This window comes from Lontra canadensis, unplaced genomic scaffold (assembly GCF_010015895.1).
Source record: "Lontra canadensis isolate GAN:19392208 unplaced genomic scaffold, GSC_riverotter_1.0 scaffold54, whole genome shotgun sequence".
Classification (NCBI taxonomy): Eukaryota; Metazoa; Chordata; class Mammalia; order Carnivora; family Mustelidae; genus Lontra; species Lontra canadensis.
In genome coordinates, this window is record NW_022631048.1 from 1395875 (window position 1) to 1416397 (window position 20523).

The following is a 20523-nucleotide window of genomic DNA, read 5'->3' on the forward strand; positions in this document are numbered from 1 at the left end:
TCCCTTGTGTGTGGTCCGCACTACTCTACCTCCAGTCCTTGGCACAGGGCCTGGCTCACAGTTGGCCCTTAACAGGCACTGAGAAAGGGAGGGAGGGAGGTGAGAAAGGGAAGGAGGGAAGAATGATGGACTTCCCTCCAGGGACTCTCTCCACGCTGGGTTGAGCCAGGTTCTATGGCCTTCTAAGGAACAGCCCCAGAATCTTCTGGGCCCAAAGAATCCTTAACAAAGACACCCCCTTACTCACCCCAACCACAAATACCAGTGAGTACACGCTTCCACATAGGAATGTCCCCTCGGGCCTCCGCGGTGTACAGACCCACGTTTTTCACTGTCTGTCGGTCACCTCCAGGAGGAGGAAGTGGAGGCTGGCATTCAGGCTCAGTACAGCTCCGCTCGGGCCAGTCCCCTTCTTCCCACAGGTACGCCTCAGCTCAGCCGACTTCTGTTTCCAGGGTGAATTTTCCTCCTCCACCCTCCCCAGTCAAGAAAAGCCTTCCTCACCCGTACCTCCCTTTGCTGCCTGCGCCCCATTCAACCTCTCCAGGCAGAAGCAACAGTCAGCCATCGGATTCCTTAGCGCAGGCTTCTCTGACAATGCTCCTCTCCCGCCCTCCCCTACCCAGGGGCCACCAGCTTGGAAACCGAATTCAGGAGAAGGAGCAAGTAGGGGGGTGGCCGGGGAGGCAGGTGAATCTGGAGAGATCGCGAGAGGAGGTGCCCGTGGGGCAGCCAGGAGGAGAGGAAGCTGTGCCTCTTGGACTCCCACCTCAATTCCTCGCCCAGCACCGTCCTTCCCAACCCCTAGCCAGAAGCTCCATCCAGGTCCGGGGCTCAGCTCTCGGCCGACGCCCACCTAGCTACCGCCGACGTCACAGGACTCCCGCTATCTCATTGGTCGAAACCTTGCGTGGGACGGAGGGGGAGCTGTGGTCCCCCGTGACGCGGGAGGCGGTTTCCGTGGCGACTGCAGGAAGGAACCAAGTTGGGCGTTCCCCGGCCGCCTCTAGGAGACGGGATCCCCCAGGGCACAGGCGGCTACGTCCTTAGTGCCTGGAAACCGGAAGCCGGATCCTCCCAGCTCCCGCCGGGCCGCACCTGCGCGGAAGGGAGGCGCGGTGAGGAGGCGGGCGCCCAGCCTCCAGCCTCCAGCCTCCGGCCGTGCGCCGGCCGCCAGCTTTGTTCTTCTCACGCTGGCGCTGGGCGTGTTCTCCTCCCGTGGAACCCCGGGAAGGGACTGTCCGCGCTGGCCCGCGAGCGGCTTCAGAGGCACAAGGAGAGGTTCACGTCGACTCCCGGAGCCCTGCGTTCTAGACCTGGCGATGCCTCTGGCCTCCGTTTTCTCGTCTGTAAAATAGGGATGGTGAGATTTGGACCGCCGAGCGGGAGTGCAGGGGCGCTAGAGCCCCTCTAGACTGCTGGTTCCAAGCCCGGGGTCCCTCAACTGCCAGGTGTCTTTAAGGGGTTCGAGATGAAGGCCCTTGTCCCAGGTCCCACAGTTAGACAGTGGCTGAGTCGGGACGTAGGTCGCTTCCAGCGCTTCGAACCAGCAAGGCCCTGGGTGATCTTCCAGAGCCCGCGTTTCCTCACTGTAGACAGGTCTGCGAATCCTTCAGTGGGGTGTCCCTGGAATTGTGGGAAACTATTTCCCCCTTTGGCGAGTCTGGCTTCCCGTGCTTCTCCCTCCCCCAACCCTCAATTCTGTAACTCCCAGGGACTCAGCTTGCTTCTCTCTTCTCCCCATTGCTTCACTGTTCCCCCAGCCCCAACCTCCTGTACCCCAACCTGCTGCCATCTCCTAGGTTTACTCTCTCCAAAGACAAGGCCACAGATTTTGCCATAATTAATAGTTTTGTAGTTTTTAGCGCAGGAACACAATTGGGTGCAAGAAAAATAATGAACCAATGTAATTATGAAGCTTAAGGAAATGATACCAAGACATAATGGAACTGCTCTGCTAGGCCCTTAAATATTAGCATCCCTCTGGCTACTGGCCCAGGCTCACTTTTCACCTCAAGCGCATCTCTGCAGAAGGTTCCCAGATCTGTTGCAGCTCATATCTCTCCTGACCTGTGGACTCAGCTGGGTACTGTGCAATGTCCTCATTCTTCCATTCGAGAACATGGGCCTCCTCACTTCTCTAAGTGGGTTTCAGGAGGAACAAATCAGTGAAAGACAAGCCCCCACTTCGGATCGAACAGCATGGTAAGGGGCGGGGAGGGCAGGCAGGGGGCCACCTACCTCCGCCCGCAGGAATGAGGGATGCTGTGTGAGAACTGAGCGCCTGTACACATTTTGCTTAGTCTGATGCTTTTAGACCCATGAGATTCTGGATTCCCCAACTCAGGCAGGAACTGAAAGTGGACCCCAGCAGAGTGAAGCTTCAGAGAGTTCTGGGCTAGGGAAATCTTTTGATACACCGTTTCCTCCCTTCTCCTCTAATTAACTCAGGCCTTCTGGAGCTCGAGGCTCTCAAAACCTTTTATGGATCCCTTTCTCCTCAAAATGTACTTAGCGCATGTTCTTCTCCCTGTCTAGAACATTCCTGGCTCCTTGTCCCGGCCCTGCCACCTACATCCTCACCAGGCTATTTGTGACCCATCCTTCTGATCTCAACTTAGATGTCAACTTCTTTCAGGAAGCCTTCCTAAATCTAAAAAATCGGTTAAATATAATTAACTGTATACATATCACAGTATGTAGGAATGAAGTGACACATGTCTAGGATTTGCCTTAAAATTATGTTGAAAAAAGTAAAGAGGGATAAATGATCAAGAGTGACCAAATTTTGATACTTAATGAAGTTGGAGGATTGTATGTGAGGATTCATTATACTAGTCTCTCTTCCTTTACATATATTTGAAATGCTACCAACTAAAAAAGAGAGGGAAGAAAAGCACATATATACAATATACAAAATCTTGATTAGGAGAGACAAGGCCAGACATAGACCCCTTTGCCTTTGGTCAACATCCTGTTCTTTGTTTCATGAGTGATTGGCTTAGAACTGTTTGTCCCCTTGAAACTAGGTAGACAAAAGGGTGCCTGGGTGGCTCAGTCAGTTAGGCATCTGCCTTTGGCTCAGCTCATGATGTCAGAGTCCTGGGATCGAGCTCTGCAGCTCCCCCTGCTTGTGCTTGCTTGTTCTAGGTCTCCCAAATAAACAAAATCTTTTTTAAAAATTTTAAAAAATAATAAAAGAAAAGGAAACTAGGTAGATAGAGAGATAAACATTGCCCATTCAGCTGCCTGAGACCTCTCCTAATTGCAAAACAATCCCACTGTTTAGTTCTCCACACCTCTAACGGGCCTACTCATTCCTACCAAAATCTCAGGCAAAACCGCACTGTTTAGACACTCTGACATTCAGGTCTGGGGAGTGATCTCTGGCGCAACTGACTGATTGACAAGTATTTATCTTTGTGTGTACTATGGTTTCATAGTATTCCTCTCCACTATAGATACTATCTGTCTGTCCTCCCCAGCATCAAGCACAATGCCTGACATAGGGTCGATACTCATTAAATATTTATTAAAAAGTGGTCATTCTGTGACTCTTCTTTCTGGTCTAGCCAAGAGGGTTCTTCTAATCAGTACTTTCTATTTGAAAGAATAATGTGTACCATATGTTTATTACAGAATGCTTATCTTTCTGTTCTCTGTAACAGGAAAATGAAATCTAGCCCACTTAGAAGTTTTATACTTTTAAATAAACAAATTGAAAAGAAGGCGGGGGGCAGATCATAGTTCTGTATTGGGTTTTCTAACAGTTTAGTTCCAAGACCGTTTTCATGGAGATCTCGTCTTCCCCTTTCCAGTCAGTGACAGCTGACAGTAGAGCTCACCTGGGAGTTTTAAAAAATACTGATGCCTCATCCCTACCCCCAGAGATTCTGGTGTAAATTAGTCCAGGGCTTGGTTGGCCAATGGATTCTTAGAAGTTCTCCCAGTGATTCCAGTGTGCACCTCCCAAACTCAGAATCACTGTTAGATCTGAGGCATCATTGGGGTCCCCTCCTGCTCAAGTGGTGGAAGCAGCCTCAGTGGGACAATGGGGTGAGACTGTACTTGGGTGGCACAGCCCTGGGAACGTCAATCTGACCAGCAGTCTCGGAAATGGCAGCCCTAGTCAATTACAGACAATCCCGTCAATCTGACCAGCAGTTTCGGAAATGGAAGCCCTAGTCAATTACAGACAATCCGGCATCACCAATCTCGACGGGTAGCAGGGAGCCATCTCTGGGGTGGATCAAGGTCTGGTACCTCCGATCTGATCACCAAGAGGCCTGGTTGGGGGAGATTGGCCTTTAGCCAGACCACAAAAGCGGCTGAGAGAGCTGGATGATGAAGAGGACTAGTAAGGCTCGCGTTGCCCAATCTCATGGGCTGATGATCTCAGCATTCTCACTGGAAAGTTACCTGCCTCATAAGTCATGATGGGGAATAAACGAGTCAGTCTACTGAAATGTTAGTAATCGGGGTCTAAGTCTTAGCTACGATGACTACGGCTTAGAGAGGTGGGGAAACAGGGTAGCTGTTTTAGTGGATAAACCAGGAGGACCTCCCTCCCCTACCAGTGGAATCTCCTTATAGGAAGGTGTTCACAGACAACTTTGTCTCTAGTTCCTATCTCTCTCTTTTTTAAAAGATTTTATTTATTTATTTGACAGAGAATGAGAGAGCAATCACAAGTAGGCAGAGAGACAGGCGGCGGGGCGGGGGGGTGGGAAGCAGGCTCCCCACTGAGCAGAGAGCCCATTGCCGGTCTCGATCCCAGGACCCTGGATCATGACCTGAGCTGAAGGCAGAGGCTTAACCCACTGAGCCACACAGGTGCCCCTCTAGTTCCTATATTAATGAAAATGTGGCAGTGTTTACACTGTCCCAGCATCAGTGAACTTCTGCTTCACATGTCATGTAGTTTTCACTCATTAACATGCTTCATGTTCCGACAGACTTCCAATCATTGCACTTTCCTCCTTTGGAACATCAGCTAGACATTGGGGATTACACTAGGACTTGTGTTTGAGAAGGCACCTTGTAGCCTTTTGGGGCATGGAGTGACATTTGGGAAGGACCCCACATCTCCCTGCACCACCCGAATGCGGGGCTTATACCTGTGACCTGACATCCTGGTCTAGATTATTGGGAACAAGACACTTAGGAGGCTGACACTCTAGCACCAGGGACCGTTGGGTGTGCTGTGCCCTGCCCGTATGAAGTCGCTGGGTCATGGATGCTGAATAGTGAGAGCCCAGCTGCTCTGGCCCAGGAATCCTGACCTCAGCTGTCTCAGAGCTCCTGTGTCACCAGAGCTCCTCCCGAGTCCTCTGGGCTGCTCACCCTGCAGATATTAAAGTTGGAGCACAAGGGGCGCTTGGGTGGCTCAGTGGGTTAAGCCTCTGCCTTCAGCTCAGGTCATGATCTCAGGGTCCTGGGATCAAGCCCCGCAATGGGCTCTCTGCTCAGCAGGGAGCCTGCTTCCCCCTCTCTCTCTGCCTGCCTCTCTGCCTACTTGTGATCTCTGTCAAATAAATAAATAAAATCTTAACAACAACAAAAAGCTGGAGCACAGGTGTAGCAGCGCCACCTGCTGACAAGGTTGAACAAGACTATTCTGCCCTCACCAGGCAATCCCGTTTCTTCCGCCCTCCTGAAGGAAAAGTGTCCAGGAACTGTCAACAGTTTTGATCAAAAGCTGCTACCACAAGAACACAGCAGAAGCAGGGCCGCGGCACTTAGGAGCATCTTTGGTGCGTCAGCCAGTGATCAATGCTTTATGTACAATGAAATATTTCAAATCCTGTAAACCCAATTATCTTCATTTTTGTTAGTTTGCAAAAGGAAGCTCTGAAATTAGAAGAGGAAGCTCTGAAATGGAGGCAACACCCCCAAGGTAATGTGGCTGACAAGTGGTTAAGGCTGGAACGCCATTCTGGATCTATCTACAGAGTCTGTGTTTTTAGGGGAAGTAAGTCAGCTCTTTACTAACTGCTGGACTGTCTTGATGTGAATGAAATGACTAAATGTCTTTTTAAAGATGTGGGTTTTATGGGGCATCTGAGTGGCTCCATCAGTCAAGTGTCTGACTCCTGACTTCAGCTCAAGTCTTGATCTCAAGGTTGTGAGTTCAAGCCCCACACTGGGCTCCATGCTGGGCATGGAGCCTACTTTAAATAAATAAAGAAATAAATTTTTAAAAAGAAAAATACGGGTTTTATAGAAAAGGTGGAAAATATACTGAGGCAAATACAAAAGCAATCAAATAATCCCCCAACCCAAGTTACTGCCGAAAACATTTTAGGATTGTATCTGAAAACATCAATACATTCACCTGCTTTTGTTATCTGAGCCTGTGTAGTGAGCCTTTTTCTAGGTCAATAAATGTAGATCTGTGTCATCTACGCTTGGCTGGATAGTATCTCAGTGTATGCCCCCTAAATTATTCATCTGATGCCCCTACCATTAGACATTTAGATTGTTTCTTAGTTTTATTTTTTATGAACAGTGCTCTGATACACTTCTTTGTGGATCTTTGGGTAATTTTGTTATTGTTTCCTTAGGGGAAAAAATCATAAAAGTGAAATTGCAGGGTTAAAGGGAAGGCACCTGGGAAAAGACCAATTTGTAGATTATAGGATATCTCATATACAGAAAGTGCACATATGAGAAATGGACAGTTTGATCAAGTATCTCAAAGGGAACACATTTGTGTAAATACTACCCAAAGCAAGAAATAGAAAAATGTGAGTAACCAGAACCCCTCTCGTCCCTCCTCCTATCCTTTCCCACCCTCACATTTCCAGATGTAACTGCTCTTCTGAAATTTAACGCCAAAGATTGATTCTAGCTCTTTTTGCTTTGTATACACGGAACCATAGAAGTATGCACTCATCTGTGTCTGATCTCTTTCACTCACTATTGTCCTTGTGAACTTAATTGTGTTGTTGGTTCAGCAGTAGTTCATTCATTCTCACAGATGTATTTTTTTGGTATATTCTACTAGTGAATTTTTTAAAAGTCTGTATTCCAGACACCTGGCTGGCTCAGCTGGTGAAGCATGTGACCCCTGATCTCGAAGTTGTAAGTTTGAGTCCCACCTTGGGTATAGAGATTACCTAATAAAATCTTTAATAATAACAGTAAAAATAATAAAAATTAAAAAACATTAAAAAAATAAATAAGTGGATATTCATGTGAAACCAGCATGTCAGGAGCCTCTCTTGTACCCCTTAGCAGTCACTGTTTTTAAAAGGTAACCCCTCTTCTGGTTCTGATCACGCCTGATTTGTTTTGTCTATTTTTGAACTTTCTGTATAACTAGATCATACAGTATGTGTATTCCTTGATGACTGCCTTATTTCCCTCATCGTTATATCTCTCAAAGGCAACCACATTGCTGGGTACAACTGGAGATCATTCTCTATTACTGTAAATAAATTTTATGAATATACAATGATTTTCTTATCCATTCTACTGCTGATGGGCACCAGGATTTTATCTAATTTCTGGCTACTAGCAATAATTCTACATGAACATTCTTGTACATGTCTTTAATATTTGAAGGGGAAATGTCCCTATCCCTTATTTTTCCTTTTCAGAATTCTTGGGCTATTTTTGTATGTAATTATTTCACATAGATATTCTTTAGTATCATTTGGCAAAAACCTCAGAAAAGCTAACGTTAGCATTTTGATTTGGGTAATGCAAAACACATAGGTTAATTTAATACCTTAATTTTGAAAATTCTCCTTCAGTGTTTATTTAGTTTCTTTTTTTTTTAAGATTTTATTTATTTATTTGACAGACAGAGATCACAGGCAGGCAGAGAGGCAGGCAGAGAGAGAGAGGAAGGGAAGCAGGCTCCCCGCTGAGCTGAGAGCCCCATGCCAGGCTCTATCCCAGAACCCTGGGATCATGACCCGAGCTGAAGGCAGAGGCTTTAACCCACTGAGCCACTCAGGTGCCTCCAGTGTTTATTTAAAGAATTTATTTTTAAGTAATCTCTACACCCAACATGGAGCTCGAACTTACAATCCTGAGATCAAGAGTTGTATGCTTCACCAGCTGAGCCAGCCAGGTGCCCCTCATTTAGTGTTTACTTATCAAAATCTTTATGTCTCTTGGCAATGTTTTACAGTTTTCTTCACATCATTTGATGCATTTATTTTTAAGTTTATTCCTCGGTAGTTGTTATCTTTGGTTGTCTTTGTAAATAGGATCTTATTCTAGGGAGGTCTTTAAATGACACTACACAAAAGAAATAAATGAGTACTGCTTAGAAATTCAGTTATCTTACAGAAATTTTGCTTGTATCTTTTGTTTGTAAACAATCATTTAGAATGTTCACAGTGACTTAATAACGTGTCCGCTTGGCTTTTAATTGCCTGGTGGTGAAAGATAACATAGAGTTCCAGAGAAATCCTAAATTACATGGTGGTGTTGGAAGCGTTCCCAGTTGGGGAATCGCTGCAGAATTTCTACTGCTCCTGACCAGGGAACATCTGCAGATGGGATCATGTCACTGATCCTGGCCATGTGCCAGGGACTAAGTGCTGAGAAGAGTCATCAACGGTCAGATGATGTTAAAGGCACGTAGAGAGTTATCAGTTTCCACACACCGGAGAGATTCCACAAGTTATCCAGTAAAAGCAAGAACTTTCCAGACAAAACAACCACCTGGGAAAAGGCCCTGTGGTGGGACAGAGCTGAGCACATTTGGAGAAAGGAACAGAAGCCTGTGGCCGGGTTATAGTGAGTAAGGGGCATGTCCTGAAAGGAGTCCCCACCCTCCCCCTCCCCCCCTTCCCATCCCCCCTCTCATCCCGTGTGGGTAAGCATCTGCAGGATCATCTGGGGACACAGTGCTCGGTGCTCCTCACCACTCTGGCTGACCGGAAGAGACCCAAGGAAGTGGCCAAGGGTATGAAGGAGCTGGAGGCGGGAAGTGAGTGGTGCGGCGGCCCTGTCTGGGAGGTGGTGTGGACCTGGGGAAACTGAGTCAAGGTCCAGAGTCGGCCTCCTTCTATGGATCCGTGAGTGCCAGTCACCTAACTCTCCCTGCGTCCAACATTGAGCTGAACGTCTGGCGTTGTAGCTTCCTGACCAGTGAAGTAAAAACCATAACTGGTGAAATGACCATTGAGAGAGAAACATATAAAAATACGTTTTTAGGCACCATCATGGCAGACTTACCTCAGTTTTTAATTCTGTTTAATAAGCAGCAAGCTGGGACACTTCAGCTTTTGGGTTCTCCCTCTGTTAAGCGTGTTAACAATCTGCAAGTGAACGCAGGACAAGCCGCTTCTTAAAAGGACCCTTTTGAAAAATGGGGGATCCTTTGGTCATGGGAATAACTTCCCCTCTAATTTGATGCAGTAAGATAGTAAGTGAGAAGCATTCTGTTTAATCAGGTAAACGACTGCCCAGAGTGGGCAGTATACACACGGAATCCCTTTTACTCACACTCTGCTGTGTCCTGTGTTTCTATGACAGACACCCGCTTGGTCTACTCACTGCCTCCCCCGTCCCCCAGGAAGCCATGGTGTGGCCCCGAAGAGATTTAGTGTGTGAAAGTGGTCTTTTACTGAAGAGCTAGACAGGTTGGGGGTTATAATTAAATTAGAAGACTTCCTGGGGTCCCTGAGCATCTGGGACCAGAGGTAGCCCAATTAGAAAGCAGAGGAAGTGCCAAAAAACGAAGTGATGCCCCAGGCAGCTTAAGGTCAAATCAGACCTTTGAAATGTAATTTTCTTTCTTTTCTTTTTTTAATTTTTAAAATTTATTTATTTGAGAGCCAGAGAGGGGAAGCAGTCAGAGGGGGAGGGGCAGAGGATGAGGGGGAAGCAGCCTCCCCGCTGAGCAGGGACCACCCCACCCCTCCCCCTGCGCCCCCAAGGCAGGGCTCATCCCAGGACCACAGGATCAAGACCTGAACCAAAGGCGGACACTTAACCGACTGAGCCACCCAGGCGCCCCAAAATGTAATTTTCTTTCCAAAGTGGAATGCCCACAGTTCAAAATTGGGCACTAGTTTCCATGGGAAAAGGCTGTTTGCCTCAGCCCTGTGACCACTTTCAGGGCTCCAGGTCCAGCTGCCACATGGGCCCAGCCCAGCCCAACCCAGCTCCTGAGTGCCAGGGGAGGGAGAAGTCACATGGCTCAGAGAGACGGTGACCCCATCTCCCAGCCTGCCTGCAACACGCCCCATGTACGCCTTTGTCCTGGTGTCACGACTCATCCTGCTGCTTTCTCTCTCCAAAGTTCCCCAATATGGGGGATAAGTGACAGGTTTTCCTTACCAGGAACCTGATTGGGATCTGCTCCTTCAAGAGTTAGCAAGACTTGGAAGCCTGGGTTTGGAGAAAGGGTCCAGGGTCATGGGATTGGTTCCCCAGAAGTAAAAGGAATGGAGAGGGAGCAAGATGGTCTAGACTGCTCTAGACTCATAAAGGACAGACCCAGATGGCAAGGATACACGCTCTGGTTCACCTCCATGTCTGGCTCCCCCTCATTTATGTGAGCGCCCACGCTTGGGCTCCACGTTCTAGGAACCCGCATGCACAAAGCAAGGTACACTGATCACAGACCGCTTGGGAGGAAATCAGACATCCATCCCAGCTAGCACTTGGATCATCTAGTATGTTCCGTTGAACACCTACGGGGCCAAGAATAGGCACAGATACTGGGAATCCGAAAAGGATTTCAGGGGGTCACGCAGTGAGGCAAGTGCTGGAGGTGAGCTCCAGGTGCCCCAGGAGCCCCGAGAAGGAACCAGCTCACTCTTCCTGTTAACACCTCAGCTGGGGTGTTGGGGTGGGTCCTGGCAAAGCTGTCACAAAGGAGCTGTTTGAGCCTGGGCTGCAGACAAGACAAGGTATCAGCCCTCTCCATGTGGGAGGCAGGGAATTCTCAGCTTTCTAGAGCCAAACAGCCCGACTGGAAAGAGGTAAGCGAAAGCCAGCAGCAGGTCGCAGGCAGCGGGAAGAAGAGGACGTGTCTGTTCCTGGAGGGTGGGCTGGTGCCCCTGACAGAGAAGTCTGGAAGGCCAGATGGCCTGCGGGAGGGAAGGGTGAGGCCAAGAAGCAGGCAGGCTCTGATAAAGTTTATCTGATAACAGATAAACTTCCTGGGGAGCAGGGTGGAACGGCGGGCAGAGGGTGGCCATTCAGAGAAGGAAAAGAAAATGGGGGAACCCTAGGCACCAGGTTACGCTGGACCAGAGGGCAAGGTTTAGCAACAAGCCTGCCCGCACCGTCACCCCCCCCACCAAACCCCCGTACCTTCTGGCATCCCTCCAGTGATGGCTTCGCTCAACAGTGTGGTGGGGGATCTGGATATGGAGGATGCCATTAAGTTTCAGTGTCTGGATGAGGTCCCTCCGTGGTTCTCAAGCATCAGCATCCCCTCAAGAGGCCTGTTAAAACGCAGATTGCTGGGTCCCCCTCCAGAGGTTTCCAAACCATAGGTCTGGTGCGGGCCGTGCAAAAGTACACTTGTAACAGGTTCCCAGGGGATCTGGATCTCAGGTTTGGAGAACTACCCAGCTACCCCACGCCTGGTCTGGCTTTGACGTGGGCCCTGGTGTGTGTGTGCAGGGTGGGGGGAAGGGGGTGGGAGGGGAGGTGGGGAAGCTGCCTGGGGACAGGCACGTGCATTGCACATGGAAGGCTCTGGTGGTGAGCTGGCCTGGATCTTCCGGGTCCCCCTTTATTTATTTATTTGACAGAAAGAGATCGCAAGTAGGCAGAGGAGAAAGGCAGAAAGAGAGGAGGAAGCAGGCTCCCTGCTGAGCAGAGAGCCGGATGCGGGGCTCTGGGGCTCCATCCCAAGACCTTGGGACCACGACCCAAGCCGAAGGCAGAGGCTTTAACCCACTGAGCCACCCAGGCGCCCCCCGGGGCCCCCTTTATAAAAATTTATAAAAGGGTACTTCTCAGTTTCAAATGAGGTTCAATTTTCCATATCAATGTGCTCAAACCTAAAGTTGCAAAACGTGCTGTTTTCTTCCAAAACCGTGAGACCCGGGACCTCAGGACCACGCCCACATCAGGCTCTCCCCGGCCGCCGCTTATAACTCGCACAAGTTGCTGGTCTGAATCTTGGGTTGGGGTCCGTTGACATTTTGCGCACCACTAGCTGATGCTGGGGAGTGAGTGGGAGATGCAAGAAGTCATTCTGGTCTGCTGTTGGGTCACTAAAATCGCCCCCCCCCCTCCTGCCGGGGGCCCTGTTTCCGCGCTGGCCTCACAGCTGGGGGAGCCTGTCCTCTCTAGAAGGCTCCCTCCGGGCCGCCAGGCGCCCAGCTGAGTGCCAGGCGCCCCCTCCTGGCCTCACGATTTTGTTACTCCTCTCCCCGCTTGGCGTTCATCAGAGCCTCCCACGTGAGCGCTCAGAACCTTAGAATGTCAGAAGCAAATGTGGTTCTCTTGCACTGGAGAAGTTTCAGGCTCTCTTTAAATGTCTTGACTGCTTGTGATTTTGCCGTTCCAGTGTATTGGCATGAACTGTGCAGAAAAGGAGGTTCGGGCGTTTAGAATGCCGATTGGGTGGATGCCTTCTTGCGGGAGTGTAACAATTCTTCGGAGGTGCCACGTCCCCTACATAGGTGCGGCTCACTGCCCAGCAGCCCACTGAGCCTCGGGAGGGTGTCTGAGATGTGGCCCTGTGTATGGCTCATGGATCCTTCTGGGGCTCAGTTCAGCAGCGAGCAGTTTTCCGCATCACCTAGCATTTCCGGAGCAAGAAATCACACAGAAGCCAATATGAAATTCCCATTATGCTCAGATAGCCCCTGATGCATGGATTGCGCATACTAAGATGGGTGCTTTCTTGTAGCAAAACTGTCCGTGCTGCTTTAAGGTTCGAATGCAGTCATGCAGAATATGCTGATGTGGGAATGCCTCCAAAATTAACTGTGAAGTGAAAAGCTCCAAGGTGCAAAAAAAATAAAGTGCCACATCTCAGCAGGCAGGCAGAGAAGGTGTCTGTGGAGACCTGAGAACTGGAGACTTCTTCGGAGACTCTGCCGAATTGCCTGGTCACCTTCATCACAGCATCCCAGAGCTGGAGGACGGTTTAGAGCCATTCTTCCCAACATAATGTGCACATCAGCACATGGTGACTAGTAATAGGTAAACTGAGGCACGTTAAAAATCTGGGGCTATTTGAGCAAGCATCCTTTGAATCAGGCAGTACCAGCAAAAAGCGGTCTGGAGCCCTCTGGACAGGAGCCGGCAAAAAGGTGTTCATGGAGAAGGTCTGGAAGCCAAGCAATGATGTGATTGGCTGTCACTTGAGTGGTGGCCATATTTGGGATAGCCTCCTTGGCTGTTTGTCCTTAAATTTTGTTTTCTGGGATTCCAGGGCACTGACTCTGGCTTTGGTTTTGGTTTATTTACGTAGACTATCAAGGCGTCAGAGCCACCCCAGTCCATGGCTTACACTGGGGTTCGCTCTTGCTGTTGTCATTCTGTGTGTTTGGATGTATTTATAATAATCTATATCCACCATTATAGTGTCATACAGAGCAGTTTCGCTGCCCTGAAAATCCTCTGTGCCCCACCGAGCCATCGCTCCCTCCTCCCTGACAACCAGAATGTTCTAGAGCTGGAATCACTCAGTGTGTAGCCTGTCCAGATGGGCTTTTTCACTCTGTAATAAGGACTTCAGTTTCCTCCATGCCTTCTCATGGCTTGATGGTCTGTTGCTTTTCAGCACTAAATAACATTCTATGTTGTAACTTCTGAGGATTCCAGAACCTTTTCATCTCCTCAGAGGGAAACCCTGTACCCGTTAAGCATCCCCTCCCCATGCCCTCCTGTCCCCAACCCCTGGCCACTACTGAGCTTCTTTTGGTCTCTATGGATTTGCCGATCTAGACAGGTCGTACAAAGGGAATCTCATGAGTTCCCTTGCCTTCCTTACACTCTTGTCTTTATTTTTTTAAAGATTTTATTTATTTATCTGTCAGAGAGAGATATAGAGAGAGAGCACAAGCAGGGGGAGCAGCAGGCAGAGAGAGAAGCAGGCTCCCTGCTGAGCAAGGAGCCCGTTGAGGGCCTCGATCCCAGGACCCAGAACCATGACCTGAGCTGAAGGCAGATGCTTAACCGACTGAACCCCCCAAGCACCTCTACCCTCTTGTCTGTAATTCATTTTTTCCTCATGGTCAGCTTCTTCTCTAGCTTCTCAACACTTCCCTCTTCGAAGCATGAGCCTGTGTTAACATCCCCTGGAGTTTCTGCATTTTAAGCTGATATGAACGCAGCAGGTATAAGGCAAGAAGCATGTGTATATCCTGAATCCTATTTCTGGGCCTGGCGGGGATCACTTCCACCGGCACCACCTGGTTCATCCTTCGAGTCACCTGGAGAGTTTCATCAAATGCACAGTGCACCTGCCCGCCGCGAACTCTTATCCGGGGTGTCTTTGGTATGGCTTGCGGATATGGCTTTTTCTTTGTGCACACTTGTGAGAGCACTGGGGCACCGCTGAAGGTGGTAGAAGGCAGGCCCCGAGGTGCAGCATTTAGAGAACAACTCATACTGCCCCTTAACCTCACCCCAGTCAGGGCCTGGCTCTGGGGTCTCCTAAAATCGTGTGGAGGAAACGGGTCTTCTTAGAGAGCTGGCACCAGTGGCCTGCATCCAAACGTCATACCTACAAACCCTCCTGATATAAATGATGTGGGTTTTCACTGTTACATTTTAAAAACTGATCTCTTTAGGGGCGCCTGGATGGCTCAGTGGGTTAAGCCTCTGCCTTCGTCTCAGGTCATGATCTCAGGGTCCTGGGATCAAGCCCCGCATCAGGCTCTCTGCTCAGCGGGGAGCCTGCTTCCCTCTCTCTCTCTCTGCCTGCCTCTCTGCCTGCTTGTGATCTCTCTCTTGGTGTCAAATAAATAAATAAATAAATAAATAAAAATTGAAAAAAAAAAAAACAAACTGATCTCTCTAATTACTAGTCACAGCCGCAGGGCAATGTTTCTATTTCTAGAAAATGCATGCCTTCGGGCCTAGAGATGTCCCAGAATTATTCATAACTTCTGCCATTACATTTTCTCACGTGGAAGGTATGTAAGATGCTGTCCTCGTGTCCTAGAACTGCTCTAACCAGTTTCCCTGAACTGGGAGGCTTTGAACAATGTGTTCAGTGTGGGAGGCTGGAAGTGCGAAACAGGTGTCAGCAGGGGCGTGCTCCCTCGGAAACTTGTAGGCAAACCTTCTTTGGTTCTTCTAGCTTCTGGCGGCTGGCAGTCCTTTGTGCTTCTCAGCGCGTAGCTGTGTCCCTCCAGTCTCTGCCTCCATGGCCCCATGACCTTGTCCTGGTCTCTGTGTCTCGGTCTCCAAATATCCCTCTCCTCAGAACGCCACTTGGTCACTGAATTTAGGACCTCCCTGGATCCAGTATGAGTTTATCTTAACTTGATTCCATCTGCAAAGACTTTCCTTCCATAGAAAGTCACATTCAGGGCACCTGGGTGGCTCAGTCATTAAGTATTTGCCTTCAGCTCAGGTCATGATCCCGGAGTCCTGGGATCGAGCCCCACATCGGGCTCCCTGCTCGGCAGGAAGCCTGCTTCTCCCTCTCCCACTCCCCCTGCTTGTGTTCCTGCTCTTGCTGTCTCTCTCTGTCAAATACATAAATAAATAATCTTAAAAAAAAAAGGAATGTCATATTCATAGGTTTTGGATGGACATGAATTTGGCAGAGCGGGGACCCTATTCAATGCAGGAGAGATGTTTTCTCTCCTCGGTTGTACAGCTCTTGGTTTTTCCTTTGATTTGGATTCATTCGCTTCCCCCGGCTCCAAATAAACTGGAGTCTTGTAAAGATTTTTAATGGTCGTTGCCGACCATCTGGTGGCAGTTTATAAAGAAGAGAAAAGGATATTCTTCTGCCCAGGTGCATTGGCACAGCAAATTATCCTTGCGCTCTGCTCCCCGATAGAAAGGTACGTGGATAGGGGAGCGTCCTTTAGGGTTTCACCACCTGTGCCCACTGGTACCTTTCCAGATGTAGGAGAGAGTACACCTTTGAAGGGTTCTCTTTTTCAAGGAAAGTTGGGGAAAATAAAGAAAACTCCTGACGTGTTCTTGAATTTGGCAAGGAACAAGGGCTAGCTCAGGAAGTAGTGAAGGAATGACAGGAGTGCCAGGGAGACCCGACCAGTAGTGAATGTTGATGTTCCGCAAAACAACATGGAATCACCATCATTTGGGAGCCTTGAAGAACCCAGGTTCACCTCAGTTTATAGTCAGTTGAGCCCCATGGAGGTTGAGTGATTTCCCAAGACCACACAGTTCATCAGTCACCAACAAAATAGTTACTGACCCCCTACTACGTGAAAATCTCTATACTCAGTAGTACAGGGACCAGTTAGAACCCATGACTGTTTGATTCCTGGTCTTTGCTTTTTCCTGCTTAAAATGCTGTTTCAGGGGCACCTGTGTGGCTCAGTTGGTTAAGGTCCAACTCCTGATTTCAGCTCAGGTCATGATCTCATGGGTCATGGGATCGAGCCCCACATTGGACTCCACGATCAGTGGCGAGTCTCCTCAACATTCTCTCCCTCTCCCCTTCTCCCCATTCATGCTCTCTCTCTCAAATAAATAAACCTTTTTTTTTTTAATTTTATTTATTTGGGGCACCTGGGTGGCTCAGTGGGGTATAGCCTCTGCCTTCGGCTCGGGTCATGATCTCAGGGTCCTGGGATCAAGCGCTGCGTTGGGCTCTCTGCTCAGCAGGGAGCCTGCTTCCCTTCCTCTCTCTCTGCCTGCCTCTCTGCCTACTTGTGATCTCTGTCTGTCAAATAAATAAATAAAATCTTAAAAAAATATTAAAAAAAAGATTTTATTTATTTATTTGACAGAGAGAGACACAGCGAGAGAGGGAACACAGCAGAGGCAGTGGGAGATGGAGAAGCAGGCTTCCCTCGGAGCTGGGAGCCCTGTGCAGGACTCGATCCCAGGACCCTGGGATCATGACCTGAGCCAAAGGCAGATGCTCAACGACCGAGCCACCCAGGCGCCCCTCAAATAAATAAATCTTTAAACAACGACAACAACAGAACTCTGTTTCAGCTCACAACCTCCTGTCCCCTGCCTCTGAACATAAGACATTACTTGCCCTTGTACTGTGTTGAGTTCCGGCGAAGAGCAGTGGCAGTAAATGTGTTGGTGCCTCAGTCAGTGCCAGTGAAGGCTGCGGCGCCAAATTGTACGAGTCATGGTGGCATTCTTCATTTCCGTGCCCTGCCGGTTGTTTTACAAGCCAATATCATTTAAGAACATTATTGATAAAGCGGTAAAATCTCACACATTATATCAAATCTCGTTCCTCGCATACACATCTTTTTGATATCTGTGTATGAAATAAGTATGCATAAAGCACTCTGCAGCAAACTGAAGTCCAACGGTTGTCCAAGAAGAGTGCTGGAACCACTGTTTGAGTTGCAGACTGAACTAGCTGCAGTGTTCATGAAGCACCATTTTTACTTCCTGGAAGAACACCAGACAGACAAACCAGATTTATTCACCCTTGAATATTTGGCAGGCATTTCCTGGAAAATGAATGAAGGGAGCCTGTTACTTTAAGGACAACAATTGACAGCATTTGTTGGCAGTGATACAATTTGAGTTTTCAAGTAAAAATTAGAATTTTTGGAAAACTCGTATCCACCAGTATGAACTTGACAGTTTTCCAGCATATAAAGATTTTTCAAATAAGACTGATAGTCATACTTTTTACTATTTTTTTTATTAACATATAACTTATTTTTAGCCCCAGGGGTACAGGTCTGTGAATCGCCAGGTTTACACACTTCACAGCACTCACCATAGCACATACCCTCCCCAGTGTCTATAACCTAACCACACTCTCCAAACCCCCTCCCCCACCAGCAACCCTCAGTTTGTTTTATGAGATTAAGAGTCTCTTATGGTTTGTCTCCCTCCCGATCCCATCTTGTTTCATTTATTCTTTTCCTACCCCCCAAACCCCCAACATTGCCTCTCCACTTCCTCATATCAGGGAGATCATATGATAATTAAGACTGATAGTCATATTAACAAAGGTGATTTTTTAAAAATATCATATTATGAAATATGTCACATTTTGTAAGAGCTGTATAACTCAGTTAATCAGCATTTTCCAAATGATCAATGCATAATGTTGAAAAAAACATGCATGGGTAAAAGATCGATTCAAAATGCAGGATGGATTTTAATGCAGCAGAGTATGAAAAGTACATTGATATGGTTTCAGGTTCCACACTGAAATTTAGGAAACTACCACTTGTCAAGTCTGGGGCAGTACCAGAAATAGCTGTGGTTATCTAAAGATGTTATTAAAATACTCTTCCTCTTTCCAGCTGTATAACAGTGGGGATGAATTTTCTTCAAACACTTTAACCAGAGAAGCTCATTGCAATTAACTGAATGAAGAATATGAGAATCAAAGTGTCTTCTATAAAACTAGGTATCAAAGAGATTTCCCCCCAAAATGTAAAAAAAAATGCCATTCTCCTCACTGAATGTTTTCCTGTTTTAAAAAATATTTATTTTTTAAATATAAATATTTTAAATATAAATAATATATTTAATATTTACTATAAAATAAATATATTACTCATTTAATAATTATATTAAATGTATTAATATTTACTATATTAACAAATATATTAAATATAAATGCAAATTCTAAATATAAAATAAAATATTAAAATATTTTAAATATAAATAAGTATTTTTAAATATAAAATTTTTTTTTTACTTAACATGTAATGGGTTTGTTATTGTTATTGTTGTGGTCACCTCTTGGAGCTGTATGGGCCCCACACCCAAAATATGGCTCAGCTTTTTATTTTCTTTTTATTTATTATTTATTTTATTTTTTTTAAGATTTTATTTATTTATTTGACAGATCACAAGTAGGCAGAGAAGCAGGCAGAGCAGCAGGCAGAGAGAGAGGGGGAAGCAGGCTCCCTGCTGTGGCTCAGCTTTTTAGACTGGTACACCACATATACACCAAGAGGGCATAAAGCAAATATTACTCACATAATGAGGCTTTCTGGGAAGAGCAGGGAAGGGACCAAGATGGTCGATAAATGGCTTGAGAAAGCAGGGAGAAGTGACTGGCTTGGAGTTTTATGATGGTTAGGACGTGGGGCTGGAGCAAGTGTTCTCTCGTATGGACCAGAACTTGTGTGTCTGAATTTTTTGTTGGCACCAACGGAAGATGCTCATGAGCTTTCTTAACAGATGTGGGCAAGAGGGAAACGTGAGGAAAGGAGGCTGAAAGACGTCAGCCCTCCAATATACAAAATGGAGTCAGACTGATTATCACAATTCACTCCTGATATTTGGCGGACGACTGAAAATGCCATGGTTCCTTTAACTGAACGTGAACTTCAACAGATAAGCTACTACAGTGCTTGATGAAACCTGTAGCCGGAGTCTGGTTAGGGAGCTCAGTTGAAGACCTTGTTCAAGGGCCCCCCTTCGTGTATTTTGCAAAGTGAAATGTGTGCCTTGGTCACTATCAGTAAAGTTTAGAATCATATTGTGGTTTTAGTATGTACAGAGATATGGGTAAACTTGGTTTATAATTTGGGTGTCTGTTAGCAATAGATTTCCAGAATTCTTTATCCATAAGGATGCGGCCTTAGATAGGGAGTTGTTGCTGCTATTGGCTGCACCAGATGGCTGAGCACTGGCAACAAATGACCCCAGTACCTGTAAAAATGTGCAGATGGGGTCAGTTGTTGGCCAGGGACCCGTGCTAAGCTGACTTCCTGTAGTGCAGCTAATTGGGCTCACCCTTGTGTCCCATCCTTAATAAAGGATGTCCCAGGGAAGAGATGGAAACCAGCAACTCTCCAGCAGGCTCCCTCATGTGTGATGATGGCCATCCCGTCATAAAGTAGCAAACCCCTATTGCTATTCATTGCTGATCCCCAGGGTCTCCTCATGGAGCCAAGGGGTCCTCCAGCATCATAGCATCTGGCAAAGGCTGAGACATATAGCCCAGGACTACTTTAAAGGGGGTCTCGGGGCAGCAGGGTGGCTCAGATGGTTAAACGCCTGTCTTCAGCTCAGGTCATGATCTCCAGGTCCTGCAGTCAAGCCCCATGTCGGGCTCTTGCTCTCAAATGAATAAATAAAATCTTTATAAAAAATACAAAATAAATAAAGAAGGTCTCGATCCAGGCCCTAAATACGAATTCTTGAAACTTTCCACTTGGGTTGCTTGCCTCTATAACAGAGGCTTGATAAGACACAGCAAATGCAGCACAAAATAGCACAGTTCGAAGTGCAGTCTCCCCAACAGGTAGCAGCACAGCTCAAAGAACACTCTGGCCGGCAGGCAGCAGCTCAAAATACATGCTCAGTAGCAGGCAGCGGAGGAGCCGGTTAGCAAACCAAAGCAAGAAAAGAGAGACTCTTGGCGTTGGTCACCACTGAAACACCCCGTTCGTTGTGACAGCTGTTGGGCTCCTCCTGCCTCCTTGGGGTGACCAC

General features: G+C 47.5%; 1 pseudogene; it reads left to right on the forward strand.

Annotated features, from left to right (window-relative positions):
• The first annotated feature begins 1471 nt into the window (after positions 1-1471).
• The window catches only part of LOC116877880, a 30156-nt pseudogene continuing 11104 nt past the window's right edge, over positions 1472-20523 (forward strand).